Here is an 18,990-nt window from a genome sequence, read left to right as displayed (position 1 = left end):
GAACCTGCGAACAGACCTAAACTTCGTGTGAACTTTAGAACCCTATTAAAGTCTATGGGACTCGAACGATTAAAATCTAAAGTGCTAATTTTAAAGGCCAATATGCAATTTATTGTCCTAAAAAGTGTTTGGGGACCCGGGTCCTGCCCCAGGGGACATGTATCAATGCAAAAAAAGTTTTAGAAACGGCAGTTTTTTTAGGAGCAGTGATTTTAATAATGATTAAAGCGAAACAATAAAAGTTTAATATTCCTTTAAATTTCGTACCTGGGGGGTGTCTATAGTATGCCTGTGAAGGGGCGCATGTTTCCCGTGCTTAGAACTGTCCCTGCACAAAGTGTCATTTCTGCAGGAAAAAAAGCCTTTTAAAATCACTTGCAGCGTAATACAGAGAACACTCATTATGGATGTGAAGTGAATTTAAAATACTTTTTTCCTTGCGAAATGACACTTTGTGCAGGGACAGATCTAAGCACGGGAAACATGCGCCCCTTCACAGGCATACTATAGACACCCCGCAGGTAAGAAATTTAAAGGAATATTACACTTTAATTGAATCACTTTAATCATTATTAAAATCACTGCTCCCGAAAAAACGGTCGCTTTTAAAACTTTTTTTTTGCATTGATCCATGTCCCCTGGGGCAGGACCCCGGGTCCCCAAACACTTTTTAGGACAATAACTTGCAAATTAGCCTTTAAAATTCGCAGTTTAGATTTCTTCCATAGACTTATACAGGGTGTTTGTGACAAATCTGAAAAGCCGGACCAGCCCAAATTGTTCACTGTTCGCTGAACAGGCAATGTTTGAGTTGAACATGAGTTTGGCTCGAACTCGAAGCTCATCCCTGTTCTATGTAATCTTTTAGCAAATAAATGATGATTTTTACAAGTAGGAGAGAAATGTCAGAATTGTCCTGGGTGCTTCAGAACACCTGAAGGTCCTCCCTGCGTGTTGGTCCTCTGTATGTGGCCAGGCTGTGTAAAAGTCTCACACGTGTGGCATCGCCATACCCGGGAGTAATAGCAGAATGTGTTTTGGGGTGTAATTTGTGGTATGCATATGCTGTGTGTGAGAAATAACCTGATAATATGACAATTTTGTGAAATAAGAAAAAAGCGTGCATCTTTCTAAATACCTTGGAATGTCTTCTTTCCAAAAAGTGGTCATTTGGGGGGTATTTATACTTTTCTGGCATGTTAGGGACCAAAGAAGTTCGATAGGACGTCAGTACTTCAGGTGTGATCAATTCTCAGATACTGGCACCATAGCTTGCAACGCTATAACTTTCACAAAGACCAAATAATATCCACCAATTTTTATTTCTTTTTTACCAAAGATATGTAGCAGTATACATTTTGGCAAACATTTATGAAGAAAAATTACTAGTTTGCTAAATTTTATAACAGTGTTGTATGACTGAGTAATTGTCATTCAAAATGTGGGCACCGAAAGCTGAAAATAGCTCCGGTTATTAAGGGGGTTTAAAGTGGTTGTAAACACTTACAAACCACTTTGACCTACAGGTGAGCCTAGATTAAGGCTTACCTCTAGGTCCAAGAAATATCTCCTAAACCGATACAGTTTAGGAGATATTTACAAAAAGACAGCCACCGCCGTCTACGGCTCATGCGCTGTAGACAGCGGCGCGCAGGCGCACTGGGCAGGCCGCGGCAACATGCCCCTCGTGTCGGCTCCTGTGCGCATGCGTGGGAGTGACGTCATTGCGGCTCCGGCCAATCACAGCGCCGGAGCAGCGAGACCTGGAAGACGCTCTGGGATACATGGCAGCGGCGAAGAGGAAGACGAAGGACTGCTTCGGGGGCTTCGTTCTCAGGTAAGTTATTCATAACGAGCTACTAGCTCATTATGCCTTTGCCTTACAGGGTATGTTTTTTTTATATTGTCTTTACTTCCTATTTAAGTGCCCAGTAGTCAAGTGGTTAAGCTTTTTAACCATTTTTTAACATTGAAGTGAATGAGAGCATGCTTAAAATCCTTAAAATCTTCTTCCACTCCCAAAAGTTTCAGCTCCTTCATACTTTCACCTTCTTTACTTTGTATTTTTTTCCAAAACAATTGCATTTGAAAAGCCGCTGGGCAAATACATAAAAAATTGCAACAATTGCAATTTTATTCCATAGGGTCTGTGTTAAAAATAAATTATAATTTTTGGGGATACTAAGTGATATTCTAGTAAAAAAAATAAAAATACGGATTTAAAGTTGTACACAAGAAAATGGCAGAAAAGCCGGGTCAGCGAGTGGTTATCCTTTCTGCTTTGTATACAGAGGATGTGTCTGGAATTTGTACTAAAGATTTTTTCTTTTAGTGTTATAATGTATTTTATTCTAGTATTAATGATCATCATTTTGTGTTTTCTCTTCTTATACACAGAAAACATCAGAACTCAATAAAATCACCATGGAGAACAAAGAGGAGGAAGTTGGATACAGAACATCCAGAGGACTCGGAACCCCCGGAGCGCCCCCAGCTGGTGCTGGAACAAGTGGGCGGCACCGACATGGAGGGCAACCTGAAGGTCCTGTACCCATCCAAGACTGACCTGAACATCAGCGCTTCCTCCTTTGTGGTCGTTCGTTAGAATAAAATGTCTTCTCGTTTCCTCCAGCTACCAATCAATTCTTTCGATTGTCAGATAAGAATGAGGATCGGACGCGGAGGGGTCGCTGTGAGTGAAATGATCGCTTTCTGCCTCTACAGGACACTCTAAATTTCTCCGTCATTTCCAGCGTTTAGCATTTCTAGAGATACACAAGGAAACCTTATTTCTTTTTTATTGTCATTATTTCTTTTTTTATATGTTGGATGTTTTGTTGGCCTTTTCCTCGTGTCCAGATATATGAAATATCGCCGCCATGGTTTGGTGATTTCTTGGTAATGTTAATGTGAAAAAATTTTCACTGTTTTCACACATCGGTGTGTTCACCTTGATTTATTGACTTTATATATTATATTTTTTTTATACATTTATATTTCTTTATACATTTATTTTTTAGTGGCACCATTTGCGCAGGACTTTTTTCTTTGTTTATTCTTATGTGATAGTTAATGTTAATGTGTCATTCAGATAGACAGATAGAATAGTGCCCCACCATTGGTGTCAGTGGGGGGGAATGGTGCCCCATCATTGGTGTCAGTGGGGGAGGAATGGTGCACCATCATTGGTGTCAGTGGGGCGGGGAAATGGTGCCCCCTCATTGGTGTCAGTGGGGGGGAATGGTGCCCCATCATTGGTGTCAGTGGGGGAGGAATGGTGCACCATCATTGGTGTCAGTGGGGGGGGGGGAAATGGTGCCCCCTCATTGGTGTCAGTGGGGGGGAATGGTGCCCCATCATTGGTGTCAGTGGGGGGAATGGTGCCCCATCATTGGTGTCAGTGGGGGGGAATGGTGCCCCATCATTGGTGTCAGTGGTGGGAATGGTGCCCCATCATTGGTGTCAGTGGGAGGAATGGTGCCCCTTCATTGGTGTCAGTGGGAGGAATAGTGCCCCATCATTGGTGTCAGTGGGAGGAATGGTGCCCCATCATTGGTGTCAGTGGGAGGAATGATGCCCCATCATTGGTGTCAGTGGGAGTAATGATGACCCATCATTGGTGTCAGTGGGAGGAATGGTGCCCCATCATTGATGTCAGTGGGAGGAATGATGCCCCATCATTGGTGTCAGTGGGAGGAATGGTGCCCCTTCATTGGTGTCACATCTGCTCAATAAATTAAGCCATTGCAAATTCACCAACTACCGTCTGGTTTTGGGGCCTAAAATAATGGGACTGGAGCGCTCCCTACTGGACTCTTCAATGACGTGCGGCTTCATCATCCTCCTCATCACTGATCTCTCCTCCTCTCCTCAGGAATCCGGGACGGGTTGTGAATAATGACCCATCTATAGAGCCCACCAGTCACCCCTCAGTGGTGCAGGACTGCCAATAAACCGTCTACTGATTATAGGAAATTGATCGATGTGACGTGTGATCATTACATCCCATAATAAATAATCTGATTGCATTTGAAATAAAGTGTCCAATTCCTTATCAATAGAATCCCCCAAATCAAATCTACCACATGATGTCATGTATGTCCACCAGAGGGGGCCAAGATTTATTTTTTAAATTGGTACCAGGGGGCCATACATAAAAATCTGTGAAAACTCTCAAACACAACAGGATTTAGTCAGAGTGCAGACATGGTGCAGGAGACGGTCAGAGGGTGCAGACATGGTGCAGGAGATGGTCAGAGACTGCAGACATGGTGCAGGAGACGGTCAGAGGGTGCAGACATGGTGCAGGAGATGGTCAGAGACTGCAGACATGGTGCAGGAGACGGTCAGAGACTGCAGACATGGTGCAGGAGACGGTCAGAGACTGCAGACATGGTGCAGGAGACGGTCAGAGGGTGCAGACATGGTGCAGGAGATGGTCAGAGAGTGCAGACATGGTGCAGGAGATGGTCAGAGACTGCAGACATGGTGCAGGAGACGGTCAGAGACTGCAGACATGGTGCAGGAGACGGTCAGAGACTGCAGACATGGTGCAGGAGATGGTCAGAGAGTGCAGACATGGTGCAGGAGATGGTCAGAGAGTGCAGACATGGTGCAGGAGATGGTCAGAGAGTGCAGACATGGTGCAGGAGATGGTCAGAGACTGCAGACATGGTGCAGGAGATGGTCAGAGACTGCAGACATGGTGCAGGAGACGGTCAGAGAGTGCAGACATGGTGCAGGAGATGGTCAGAGACTGCAGACATGGTGCAGGAGACGGTCAGAGAGTGCAGACATGGTGCAGGAGATGGTCAGAGAGTGCAGACATGGTGCAGGAGACGACATGATATTATATTGCTATAACAGGGTAATAGGGGGCACAGACTGGTATCGGCATGCTGTGCAGCAGGGATGTACACAGCGCTCCACAACACTCTTCTTATAGTCCCCTAATGCTGGCCATACACAATACGAAAATTCATCTGAAATTCGGTCATTTAGACAGTTTGTTTGTTTTTCGGCCAGTTAAATGGCACAAAAAACGAAGGACAAGTTTGAAAATTTTCAGTCGAATGAATAATAAATTGAAACACATTTGTATCGACTGAACACTTTATTGGTTATTACACGATGGCGCCATCATTTGCATTCACGGCCAAATGTTTTTCGAAATTGGGTTCGGTCGATTTTTTGTAGAGTGCATGGCCAGCATAAGGACGGATAGCTCCCTGTGACTGGAGCAGAGATCAGCGATGTGTCACACACAGCCCCTCCCCCCACAGTTAGAAACACTCCCCAGGACACACTTAACCTCTTTACTGCCAGGGTCATTTCTACAGTAATCACTGTAAAAATGACAATGGTCCCAAAAATGTGTCCGATGTGTCCGCCGTAATGTTGCAGCCACGAAAAAAAAAAAAAAACATTAATCGCTGCCATTACTAGTAAAAAAAAAAAAAAAAAAAAATTAGAAAAATGCCATAAAACTATCCCCTATTTTGTAAACACTATAACTTGTGCAAACCAATCAAACGCTTATTGCGATTTTTTTTTTTTATACCAAGAATATGAAGACTATGTATCGGCCTAAACTGAGGGGGAAAAATGTAAAAAGATTTTTTTTTTATATATATATTTTGGGGGCTATTTCATATATATAGCAAAAAGTAAAAAATATTTTATTTTTTTAAAATTGTCGCTCTTTTTGTTTATAGCGCAAAAAAATAAAAACCACAGGAGGTGATCAAATACCACCAAAAGAATGTTCTATTTGGGGGGGAAAAAAGGACGCCAATTTTGTTTGGGAGCCACGCCGCACGACCGCGCAATTGTCAGTTAAAGCGACACAGCGCCGAATCACAAAATGTGCTGCGGTCATTGGGGAGTGAAATGGTCGGGGGCTGAAGTGGTTATAATAATCTCTCATCACTCCTCACATTTCCTCATATTTAATAGATCAGAATTTATCCATCGCTCTATTCTGTACATCAAATCTTCTCCACAATCATTGGTGGGAATGCTTCAGCCGCCCCACTATTGTTATTCCTTTTTATTTATTAATCTTTTTATTATTATTATTATTCCGTACGTTTTTTGGCTCTGCGTAATTTCTGCATACTTTCCGCTATTAAAGCCATTCAACTTTTAAAATGTTCAGCTCTTTCAGCTGATGATGGGACTTTTTTTTTTTTCTACTATTTATACTTTTTAAAATACTTAACCACTTAAAGAGGAAGTAAACCCTGATGAGTTTACTTCCTCTTTCATTCCCTGCAAAGGCAAAGCATAATGGGCTACTATGCATCGCATCGCATCGCATCGCATCGCATAGTAGTCCATTATGTGTCGCTTACCTGACACAGGAGCCAGCGAAGTCACCGCTGTCCCCTGTAGTCCGGCGCATCCATCTTCTCGGTGGGTCTCACCGCTCCGCCGCTGTCATTCAGCGAATCTGCGTTGACGTCACTCCCGCGCATGCGCACGGGAGCCGCCACGTGCGGCATATTCACCGTTGACGGTGCCGCGCTCAGTGTGCTTGCGCGCCGCTATCTACTTCTTTCGGCAAATATCTCCTAAACCATGTAGGTTTAGGAGATATTTCTTGGACCTACAGGTAAGCCTTAATCTAGGCCTTAATCTAGGCTTACCTGTAGGTCAAAGTGTGTTGTAAGGGTTTACAACCACTTTAACAACCGGCCCATAGCGGAATGACAGCTACAGGGCGGTTGCTCAACTCTGGGAGGGTGTACTATGATGTGCTCCCATAACTCCGCTCTGGGGCGCCCCCTGGGGTGCGCACTCGAGAACATCCTTGACCGTCGGGACCACAGAACCCGGCGGATCACAGTAAATGGTCGATCATCACGGCCATTTACCACGTGATCGCTCCGTCAAATGACGGAACGATCACTTGTAAACAAACCGGCGTTGTGTCATGACGCCGGCTCCTCCCTCCCCTGTCTGTACAGTGTGAGAGGGGAGAGATCAGTGGCAGCAGCGCTGTGGGCTGGATCTGTAGTGCCCACAACGCTGCTCACTGACCATTAACCCTGCCATACCCTGCAATACTCTGCCGATACCTGGCAATACCCGGCCATGCTTGGCCATTCTCGGCTAAACTCGCCCATGCTCAGCCATTTTTCTGTATGGGGCCAGGCTGTGGAAGTCTCACATGTGGTATCGCCGTACTCAGGAGGAGTAGTAGAATGTATTTTGGGGTGTCATTTTTGGTATGTACATGCTATGTGTTAGAAATATTGTATAAATGGACAACTTTGTTGGATGGACAAAAAAAAAAAATACGTTTTAGTCACTTCCCGCCCGCCGTCATATGACGTCCTTGACTTTGTGCAGGGATATCTGAATGATGTCTGCAGCTACAGGCATCATTCAGATATCAGCTTTTTCAGCCAGCGATTCCCTACACGATAAGAATGACCATAGCGGCTGTTCTCCTGCTTGATCGTTCTTACAGGAGGCGAGAGGGGACGACCCCCGCTTCCACCACCCTCCTGTGCTTCTACCGACTCACCGCTACAATCAAAGGCAGAATCGTTTATTTTATTTTTTATTTTAGACTTCCCAGCCTAGAGGTGAGATGCGGGGTCTTATTGACCCCCATATCTCACTGTAAAGCGTCGCCTATGGGGATTTTTAAGTAGAGAAGTTTGGCGCCATTCCACGAGCGTGTGCAATTTTGCAGGGTGACATGTTAGGTATCTATTTACTCGGCGTAAATTCATCTTTCATATTATACAAAAACATTGGGCTAACTTTACTGTTTTGTTTTTTTTCAAAGCACAAAACTTTTTTGAAAAAAAACCCAAAACAAATGCATTCGAAAAATTGCTGCGCAAATACCGTGCGAGATAAAAAGTTTCAACGACTGCCATTGTATTCTCTAGGGTCTTTGCTAAAAAAACAAAAAAAAAAAAAAAAAAAACATAATGTTTTGGGGTTCTATGTAATTTTTTAGCAAATAAATGATGATTTTTTACATGTAGGGGAGAAATGTCAGAATTGTCCTGGGTGCTCCAGAACACCTGATGGCGCTCCCTGCATGTTGGGCCTCTGTATGTGGCCGCACTGTGTAAAAGTCTCACACATGTGGTATCGCCGTACTCGGGAGTAATAGCAGAATATATTTTGGGGTGTAATTTGTGGCATGCATATGCTGTGTGTGAGAAATAACCTGACAATATGACGATTTTGTGATATAAGAAAAAAAAAAAATCTTGAAAAAATTACAACTTCTAAAAACTCACCATGCATCTTTCTAAATACCTTGGAATGTCTTCTTTCCAAAAAGGGGTCATTTGGGGGTATTTGTACTTTTCTGGCATGTTAGGGTCTCAAGAAGTTAGATACAGTATACACACACACACACACACATAAGTATAAAAATACAGTAAATAGATACCAAACATGTCACGCTTCAAATTGCGCACGTCTGTGCAACGGAGAGCTACGATTTCAGATTTACCATCCATAGGCGACACTTTAAAAGCCTTTACAGGTCACCACTTTAGATTTTACAGAGGAGGTCTGCTGCTAGACTTACTGCCCATGATCTGACATTCGCGGGGATACCTCACTTGTGTGGGAAGAACGCCGTTTGCATGCGCGTGGGACCAAAGTGCGCATTCACCTTTGTGTGCAAGCATGGGAGGACAGAGGCACTTACATTTTATTATTATTATTATTTTTTTTTTTTTTATTAATTTATTTTATGGTTAAACTGTTGCTTTAATTTATTTTAATCTCTTTTATTGCTATCATAAGGAATGTACACAGCCCTTGTGACAGGTACTCTTTATGGAGAGATCGGTGGTCTGTAGGACGCCAAATTCCTCCTCTGCGCTAAAAAGAATTATTCAAACCATCAAGATCGCTGTTTCTGAAGGCTGAATGGCGCCAATGGTTTCGGAATAAACTGGAAGTCATCGCTTCCGGGGTTACTATTACGAACAGCCGAGCAAAAGCAGATTCTGGCTTTGTTCAGCTGCCTGGCCAGATGGCAGATGTGTCCCGGCTGGTCGCTCTGGTCTCCTGGTGGGAGAGCCTGAGAGAGCCGTGGAAGGTGGCGGGGGGGGGGGATGGGACGTCCCCACCGCTGCTTGTAATAGCAATCCAGCAGCTGGTGAGCCCCTCCGGTTGCTATTACAAGAATACAAATGGTACCAGGGTGATGCCTGCAGCTACATATAATCCCAGTACACCCAGCGGAAGCCCAATCACGTACCGGTACATCGCTGGATGGAAAGTGGTTAAACAGGAAAAAAATGAAAAATTGACATTTACACTTCTCTATAGTAAAAGTGTTTTTTTTCTTTTTGTTTGTTTTTTGTCCTTGGATTGCATAAATAAATACATTTTTGCAAATTAGGCCCCTTTCCCACTGACGAACCTATCACCACCAACCATTGTTCTCTATGGAGCGGTGGATGTCAGCGGACTTGTTTCCACCGACACCCGCCGGCATCCGATCCGGTCTGCTAAAAACAGACAGGTGGGGGATACGTTCTCCCCATCCGTCCGGCGAATTCGGATGACAGTCAGATGGAAATTAGACATGTGCAATTTGTTTCGTTTCCAAATTCGTTTAACGAAATTCACATTTTTTTCGACAAATTCGTAAATTCGAAAAACAAAAAAAATTCTGAAATCCGAAAGCAAAAACAACAAAAATCGGTGCTGCACACAGAAGGCTTTTCATCATAATGGATAGAATGCACCTTCTGCCTTTACAACCCCTTTAGCCCACGTTCACATCGGGGCGATTTGACATGTTGAATTGCATGTCAAAGTGACGCCTATTTCCGGCAAAGTCCAAAATTGATGCGACGTCAACTTTGCGGCGCCGCACCGATTCTCCAAAAAGTAGTTCCTGCACTACTTTTGGAGACTTCGGGGGGAGGGGGGGGGGGTGATTTCAATAGACATCTATACAGGAACCCGCACACTGAACCCAGGCTTAATCTCACCAAATCACCAAACAAAAGCCTTTATTGTACTAAAAAAGTATTAATAAAAAATTTCTGTATTACAACAAGAGAAACTTCGGAGTTGTTTTTCAGTCAGCGGGTACAAATACTGTACCTGCTGAGTTTTAAAAAATCAGGTATATACCAGAGCCAGGGATACAGCGCCAGCTTCCTGCCGCCGGATCTTACCTGTGCGGGTCTCTGGTACCACCATCTTGGATATGGGAGCCAGCTTTGGCTTTCCCGAGAAACCCCAGCGGTCTCCCCAGTGCCCGCAGAGTATTTCTATTCTCTTATTTCCACTACTATATTTTATTTTTATTGTTTTTTTGGTTTGCATTGTCTTTGCCCTATGTTGGGGTGGATTTCCTTTTTTTTTTTTACCCCCGCTGGTTTTCTGTGTCCATCTGCGCGTCAACTTTTTACTTTTGAACAGACAATCGCTTTTTAATCTAAATATATAATATGTATGCTATGGCTACCGGAATATCTTTTTAAAATGAGTATGTTCTATTCTAGACATAGATTCATTCTTTCCTCTGCTATCTTTGAATACCTTGATTGTGTCCTGAAGAAGCCCAACGACGAAACCCGTCAATACACAAGGGCTCACTGTATACTCTGTATCATATATGTGATTTTTAACCTTTCAATGCTCTATTCATGCATTGTATTTTCATAATAAACATTGTTATTTTTCTATACTGTGCTATTTGTTTCGTTATTCCTTTAAAGTCCAACCTAGGGATACTCAGTAAGTATCGCTTTCTCTTTTTATTCCCCTAGTCAGTGCCTGAGCTCACAAGGTACCCTGTGAGTCTAGTCTGCCCACCTCTTGTCCCAGCACTGGGTGAAGCTATCAGCCATAACCCCATTATTGTTTTGTTTTTTTTTCAGCTGGCGGCTGGCTTTCTCATGAGCCGCTGGAACGCTTTCAGAAGCTCGCCGGTGTTTCTCGGGCTTACCGTTTCCCCCGGGTCACCCGAGAAACGATCCGACATTGGCTTCGGAGGACCTGAGCAATGTCATGACATCACTTCCAGTCCAGGCTGGAAGTAAATCAAAAAACGATTTTTAGGTTTTTGCTTTTAAAGGTAAAGAAGGTGAGCCGAGGAGTAGAGAGATACATTTGGGGGTCATCGGCATAGAAATGGAAGCCATAGGAGGCCATCAGCTGCCCCAGGGAGGAGGTGTGGATGGAGAACAGGAGAGGTCTAAGAACAGAACCTTGGGGGACCCCAACAGAGGAAGGGAGAAGAGGAAACAGAATTGTGACACTGGTCATGGTGGGAGAAGTAGGAAGAGAACCAGTGAAGAGTACAGTCCCGTAGACCAAAGGAGTCCCGTTTTTTGAGAAGGAGGGGGTGGTCAACCATATCAAAGGCAACCGAAAGGTCCAGAAGTTGGAGAACATAAAAGTATCCATTGGATTTAGATGTTAACAGATCATTTGTGGGAGTTTTAGGAGAGCAGATTCCGTGAAGCGTTGAGAGTGAAATCCAGACTAGAAGGGGATCGCCTTTCAGGAGGTTATTCTAATGAGGTGGTCAAGGAGTCTGGAGGTAAAGGGGAGCGAGGAGACAGGACGTAGGTTGTTAAGATTGGGAGGGTCCAAGGGGAAGCTCGTCTGCTTTTTTTTCGCCGCCATCGCTAGAGGTCTGCGGCCGGCGGAGACAATCTATCCACCGGCCGCCATTTTCCTGAAGACCACAACAAACAAGAGGGCGGGCGACTGCTAATAGAAATTGAGCTGCGGCACCGCCCACCTCCCGCTCGGCTGCCGCCTCTCTGTGACCTGATGTGGGAGGGACAGAGCAATTGATATTGGCAGCTACCCGGGTATTTTGTCCCATTCTGTTCAGTAATGGCAGCAGAGAGTCTCCACTGCTAGGAATGCCTGATGTAAGGGGGGACTCCGCCGGGAATGTTGCTGTAAGGAGGGACTCCGCCGGGAATGTTGATGTAAGGAGGGACTCCGTCGGGAATGCCTGGTGTAAAGGGGGGCTCCATTGGGGGATACCTGATGTAAGGGGGGGGGACTCTGCTGGGAATACCTGATGTAAGGAGGGACTCCGCCGGGAATGCCTGGTGTAAAGGGGGGCTCCATTGGGGGATACCTGATGTAAGGGGGGGACTCTGCTGGGAATGCCCAATTTAAGGATGGACTCTGCCGGGAATGCCTGGTTTAAGGGGGGTTCCATTGGGGGATACCTGATGTAAGGGGGCACTCTGCTGGGAATGCCTGATATAAGAGGGGATTCCACTGGGAATGCCTGATGTAAGGGGGGGGGACTCTGCCCGGAATGCCTGGTTTAAGGGGGGACTCCGCTGGGAATTCCTGATGGCATCTGGTGGCAGGTGACATGCTCAGAGGTCCCACTGATTCAGCATTATGGCGTCCCTCTTTCTTTTGCTTGCTTTCTCCCATCGTCTCTCGTCATTCCTGGAGCACACGGGTGTGATTGGAGGAATCCCGCTGTGATCTCAACGTGCGGACTCTTCCCCTGCCAAACGCCCTCTGAAAAGTGATCCACTGCAGATTGCTTTTCAGAGGTGTGATGCCTAAAATAGAAGAGCCCTGACCGCTTATTCCAAGGCCGGCAGTTCTGGCGACACGCAGAGCGGACGCGGGGAGCTGTACAGGTGTATGCGGCCGTCCTGACGTACCGCCACAGCACTGCAACCCTCACCGCGCAGGTCCCAGCCCCTCCACACCTGTAAACAGACCCTGGAAATGGTGGAAAACACGGAACACCCGGACACCTCCGTGCCCTAAACTTTAGTTTAATAATTTAAAAAAAAAAACTTCTCCTCACAGATATGCTCCTCCCAACATGGCTGCCACAACCAAGATGGCGCCCGTTCTCAGCCGTCCACGTCTAACTCGCAGCCAGGCTCCTTCCCAGCGGGCTGGTAGACCAGAGCAGAGGTTAAGATATCCTGTAAGAGGATAACATTCCCGGTACAGCGGCAGAGGGGATTTCAAACAACCAAGATGGCGGCCAACGGCGGGACACCCCGCGTGACTTCTGGAGGTCACCTGTCATGAGATCTCGCGAGACCGAACATCGGGCTGTAGACTGGAGCTCCACTCGTCACGTGACGCGCACACACGCTGCTGTAGTGTCATATTTTGCTGCGGAAGTGACGTTGCCGCCAGAAATTGCGTACTGCGCATGCGCGATGCGTTCCAAACACTCACGCCGTGCGTTCCAACATAGTTTCGGCAATACAGTACAGCGAAACCATCACATAATGTTACGGAAGTGACGTTACACACAACACAAACACTGGGCCGTTCGTTACAACACTAATACTTCCCTTGTTACCTAGTAGGTTTTGCATTGCTGGGACTTGTAGTGCCTATCCTGAGCTACATGCTTCAATGTTCAGTGTCCTCATCCTTATCCCCGATAAGGGGATAAGGATGAGGACACTGAACATTGAAGCAGGGGGATAGGGATGAGGACACTGAACATTGAAGCTCGGGGATAGGGATGAGGACACTGAACATTGAAGCTCGCGGATAGGGATGAGGAAACTGAACATTGAAGCTCGGGGATAAGGATGAGGACACTGAACATTGAAGCATGGGGATAGGGATGAGGACACTGAACATTGAAGCTCGGGGATAAGGATGAGGACACTGAACATTGAAGCATGTAGCTCAGGATAGGCACTACAAGTCCCAGCAATGCAAAACCTACTAGGTAACAAGGGAAGTATTAGTGTTGTAACGAACGGCCCAGTGTTTGTGTTGTGTGTAACTTCACTTCCGTAACATTATGTGATGGTTTCGCTGAACTGTATTGCCGAAACTATGTTGGAACGCACGGCGCGAGTGTTTGGAACGCATCGCGCATGCGCAGTACGCAATTTCTGGCGGCAACGTCACTTCCGCAGCATCCTGTGATAGGCAGCAAAATGTGACACTACACCGGACAAGGCACTTCCGGTGTTGTGCCGAGAATGGCATCCCCGCCGAGATCGGCTCCCCCTGCCTCTCGGTGCAGATCGGAACTCCGCCTATCCATCCCTCTGCACTATGGCTCCTCCTCCTCTATCCCGAATGCAAATTACACTTTTACCTTCCCCGCCCCCGCGCATACAGACATAATGTAGTATATATATATATATATATATATATATATATATATATATATATATATATATATATATGGTTGGAGCCCTCCGCTGTAAGAGATATGAAAGAACACATAAACACGTCACAAGACTAACAACATAAAATAGACCTGAATTGTGCCCTTGGTCTGCTGTAAGGTAAGCCCTGGTGAGCTGGGCGGTGAGCCCTGCTCTGCTGGGCGATATGCCAAGAGAAGGCCGGAAAAGATTTGGTGTAGGGAGGTAATTATTCATTTATGTACAACAAGACACTACGGGGCAAAGTTTCTGAAGGCTCAGGACATTTCCACTTGTGGATTGGAGATGTATCGAGTAAAGCAGGTGGATTCCCGCCTGCCCATCTTTGATCGCGTGGACTGGGACCCCGTTTCGTGAGGCTGCTGATGCTGCTCCAATGCGAAAGAATGTCCAAGAAAATGACCAAGGTCCTGGCCTAATTTGCTCAAAAGGAACCTGACGTGACTAACGAACTGGTTGCTGCCTGAGGTACTAATCGAGAACGGTAGTAATGGGCTGTCCTGCGAGGGAACAAACATATGGGCCAAAAATTGATCTAGGATGGACACGGGGCACCAGGCTTTGAGAGTTTGGAAAGGTTTTATGTCAACCCCTGGACCGGACTATTGTGTTTTGGACACGCTGAGGAGCAAGATGAAGTCTGATGGCGTGTGAGGTCTACGTAACACTTTACAACTGGGATGGTGACAGTATTCACTGGGGCGTAAGAAGCTGTAGAAAGCCAGGTAGATGGCTGCTTGAAGGACCAGGCTGAATTTAGCCAAAAGGGGAATGTGACAGGATGAAAGACACGTCTCGGAATATGGCGCTGGTGACGGGTAGCCGTTTGATACTGGTTTGGGGTCATTGCCTGTGAATACCACACAACATGGTCTTGACCGTATGGGCGGCGAACAAGACGGTTTGTTAGGATCTCATAAGGGGATGAAATACTGGATGTCAGCTGAGTGGGGTCTAAGGTATTGTGTGACAATGCCAACTGTGTGCGGTGGCATAATATGAAGACCAGGATGTGATGGAGAACTCTTGGTATTGCTCTGGGGTTTGAGGCTAGTAGCCTGACATAGAACCTCTAGGCTGCCCGGTAGGTCTTCAGGGTGTTGTGAGATAGTGAAAGATTAATAAGGCAGGTAGCGTCGTGAAAGTGTTGTTTGAATCCGAGGTTAGCTACGACCAGTGTGGGATAAGAGACATGGTCGGGTCGGTTCCAGGTTCCTGCAAAAAATAACGAAGCAAAGTTAACGGGTAGTGCGTCGGCCAGATTATTGCGTTTGTCTGGGATGTGGACGCATAGGACGTTAGATTGGTGCTGTGGGGATAGTGGCACCAGCCTGCACAGGAAGGCCATGATGGCCAGCTACTAGGACCTCCTTTATTTATAATACTGGCTGTAGCTTGGTTGTCTGTGGCGAACGTCACTGTTTGTCCTGCCCAGTTGTTGCACCAGACTTGAGCTGCTGCGACAATGGGGTAGAGGTCGAACAAAGAGGAGGACTAACTGAACCCAGGAATCAAGAGGATTTCTGACGGCCATGGCCCTATAAACCCAATTTGGCCAAAATAGGCGAGGACCTGTGGAGGCTGTGGTGACCATGACTACCTGAGATGAAGAGAGAGATGCTGAGGGAATACACATTGGCATGCCATTCCAATTTGTGAGAAAATCGACTCTCATGGGCAGATCTGCTATAGCTGGCACATCTTAATTTAAGGATTTAGTCAGGGTCTTTGCCTGGAAGAGAAACACTAAAAGATGGGAGGTAGAAGATCCCCTTGAGTCTGGCTGCTGCCTTGGCTGAAAATGAGCAGTGATAGTCAAAGGATGGGCACCCTGCGTACTTGTGACCTGCTGCGTGCAGATACGGGTCCAATTCTACCCTCCTGTTGGGGTTGCTCTGCCTAGCATGTCTCTGACTGTCCCCAAGGCCCGCACAAACTCTGTGACAGTGAGCTTGCGATTAAGTAAAGGGTCTCTGGCCTTCAGGATGACGGAGACATCTCCCCGCGAATATGATTTGTTCTAGGCCAAGTTGTGTACTGCTATGAGGAGGGATGCTAAGTTAACGTCGTTGTCATCCAAGATGTCCTCCTAGATGCCCTGCTAGGACAAGGTGAGCAGGGAAGACGATGGTGCAGAAGTTGGGTGTATCTGTAAGTGAAGGTACGGGAATGACGGTGGTGACTAGAGCTGGTAGGGGCACGGCTGGGCGTACCTCCAGGGCTGTCACTCTGCTTGGACTTTGGCGACTGCTGCTGACAGTGTGGTTACCCAGGAGTGCCGCTGAGTAGTTGCAAAGAAGATAGACTGAAGTGGTGCCTGGAAGGGCTGCCACTGGAGGTGGAAACAGTAGCCTAAAGGCTTGGTTTCCTGGCTGCGGCAGGGTAGGATTTACTCCTGCGACACCGTTCTGCTATGAGTATTTTTTTTTTTTATTATTTTTTTTTTTAGTTTTTTTTTTGGTCCAAGCTCTTGTGAGACTGTAAACCGCCGCTTGCTGAGCCCGTAAAGGGTGATGGCAGGGCTGAGGCAAAGTCCTCACTGTCTGCCTGCGACATGGCGTCAACTAAAAGCAAGGGGGGGTGCGTATGTTTGAGGTAAGTTGCAAAGGTAGGAGGGGATAGTTGCGTTGGGTAGATAAGATGAAAGGCGGAAGGAAACAAGAAGAATAGGACAAGGAACGACAGCCATAGAGACAGTTGGTTTGCGCTCGAGCGCTGTTGAGTGTGACTTTAGAAAACTCAAAAGAATGCGTGACAACCGAGGTGAGCCAGGAGGTGACTGGCTAGGTAACTGATAGCTCGGGTGTCAGTCTGTGCTCGGCCCCGCCCTGGGGTGGGTAGCTGAAGTCTGGTATACTAAGTAGGAATGTTGCGATCTGTAGTTAATTGACGTGGGTTCGGTCTACTAATGCTTGCATTGCCAGCAAGTATGGAGATTAGGCGACCTTGTCTGCGTATTGAAGGCTTGTGCTTCGAAAACAGAGTGAAGTGCACAGAAGTATGTGACAGTCGCTAACGCCTCAGGAGCATGTCAAATTCTGTATGTGAAGTAAAAATATGTATTGAAAGAGTATTTAAGAGAAAGGGGGAATCCCATTGAACTAAACACCTGACTTTATGCCCTAGTTGTGAAGTCGACTGGTTGGTGGTCGAGAACTGACTTGACCGGGAGCATGTAGTAAGGTGACATGAGAATTTCGTTTTGACGATGGGGATTGCAAAGAGCTGTCTGGGGCAAAGCTGGCCCCCTGGTGAAGATGCAAGCCCTCGACAATGGGTTTTTTTTTTTTTTTTGGGAGATACTGTCCAAACCTGGTGCAGGGTGGACTAACTGGTGTTCTAACTGGCATAAAAGGGGAAAGCGACAGAGAAAACGATGAGCAGCCGTGTTGCTACTGGAGACGATGAGTGGCAGTTTGAGCCATTTGCTGAAATGCTTGCAGCGACTGCAAGGAAGCGGACTTATTTGAATTATAAATTGAATTATGAGGTGAGAATGAATGAATGGATGAATGAGGTGAACAGCTGTGTTGCTACTGGAGACGATGAGTGGCCGTATTAAGCCATTGCAGAGATGCTTGCAGCGATTGCAAGAAAGCAGCTTTATTTGAATCTATAAATTTAATTATAAGTGTGTAGGGATGAGCAGGGCTGGACTGGGACAAAAATTTGGCCCTGGACTTCATCCAGACCGGCCCACTTTAATTTTGCAAACATGCAAAAAACAGTATATAAACTGTACGCAATTGGGCAAAAAAGCCCCTAGAGAGCCCCCCTTACATCTGGGTCCCTAGAGAGCCCCCCACTTACATCAGGGTCCCCAGAGAGCCTCCCCTTAAATCAGGGTCCCCATATAGCCTTCCCCTTACATCAGGGTCCCCAGAGAGCCCCTCTTACATCAGAGTCCCCAGAGATCATTCGCCTTACATCAGGGTCCCTAGAGAGCCAACCCCTTACATCCGGACCCCCGCAGAGCCCCCCCCCTTACATCCGGGTCCACAGAGAGACTCCCTCTTACATCGGGTTCCCCAGAGAGCCTCCGACTTACATCAGGGTCCCCAGAGAGCCCCTCCTTACATCAGGGTCACCAGAAAGAGGGCAGGTAGTGGGCTGGGACCCTGTGGTTGGGAACTCCTGGACTGACTCTGGGCTATGGGCCCCAGATTCGGGGCTATAGCCCCAAAAGTCCCCCCCCAGTGATGCCACTGGCTGTCACTGAAACCGGCCCACTGAGCCATCGGCCCACCGGGAAACTCCCTATAGTCCCTATGGCCAGTACATGCCTGGGGATGAGGAGAGCAGCCGTTTTTCTACTAGAGATGAGTGGCCGTATTTGAGCCATTGCATCGATGCTCGCAGCGATTGCAAGGAAGCAGCTTTATTTGAAAGGTGAAAGCAATGTTTTGCGGATTTATAAGTGTGTAGGTATGAGGTGAACAGCAGTGTTGCTACTGGAGACGATTGGCAGTTTTGAGCCAAATGCAGAAAGACTTGCAGCGATTGCAAGAACGCAGCTTTGTTGAAAGGCGAAAGAAAGGTTATAGAGGAAATGTGATTATGTAGGAATGACCGTGCGCAATACTGAGCAAATTGGTGGAGAGAATTGTGTACGATCATGTATGGATAGACTGAGAAGGTCAAATGTAAGTACTGCTGAATTCGTACAGTCGATGTGACTAGTTTGAACTGGGCTATAGCTATGGAATAGTCTGCGAAAGATTTGACTCATTTGAGTCGGTGATGCAACAGGATTCGGCTTGGTTGTTTAGAGTTGCGTTTGGCAAGGACTGGAATCGTTACGCCGATGCTGCGACTTAGACTCGAATCCTCCGTAGATGCGACTGAG

Source organism: Lithobates pipiens, unplaced genomic scaffold (genome assembly GCF_037356315.1).
Source record: "Lithobates pipiens isolate NorthernLeopardFrog02 unplaced genomic scaffold, aLitPip1_a1.2 Scaffold_27, whole genome shotgun sequence".
Classification (NCBI taxonomy): domain Eukaryota; kingdom Metazoa; phylum Chordata; class Amphibia; order Anura; family Ranidae; genus Lithobates; species Lithobates pipiens.
This window is presented reverse-complemented; position numbering follows the sequence as displayed.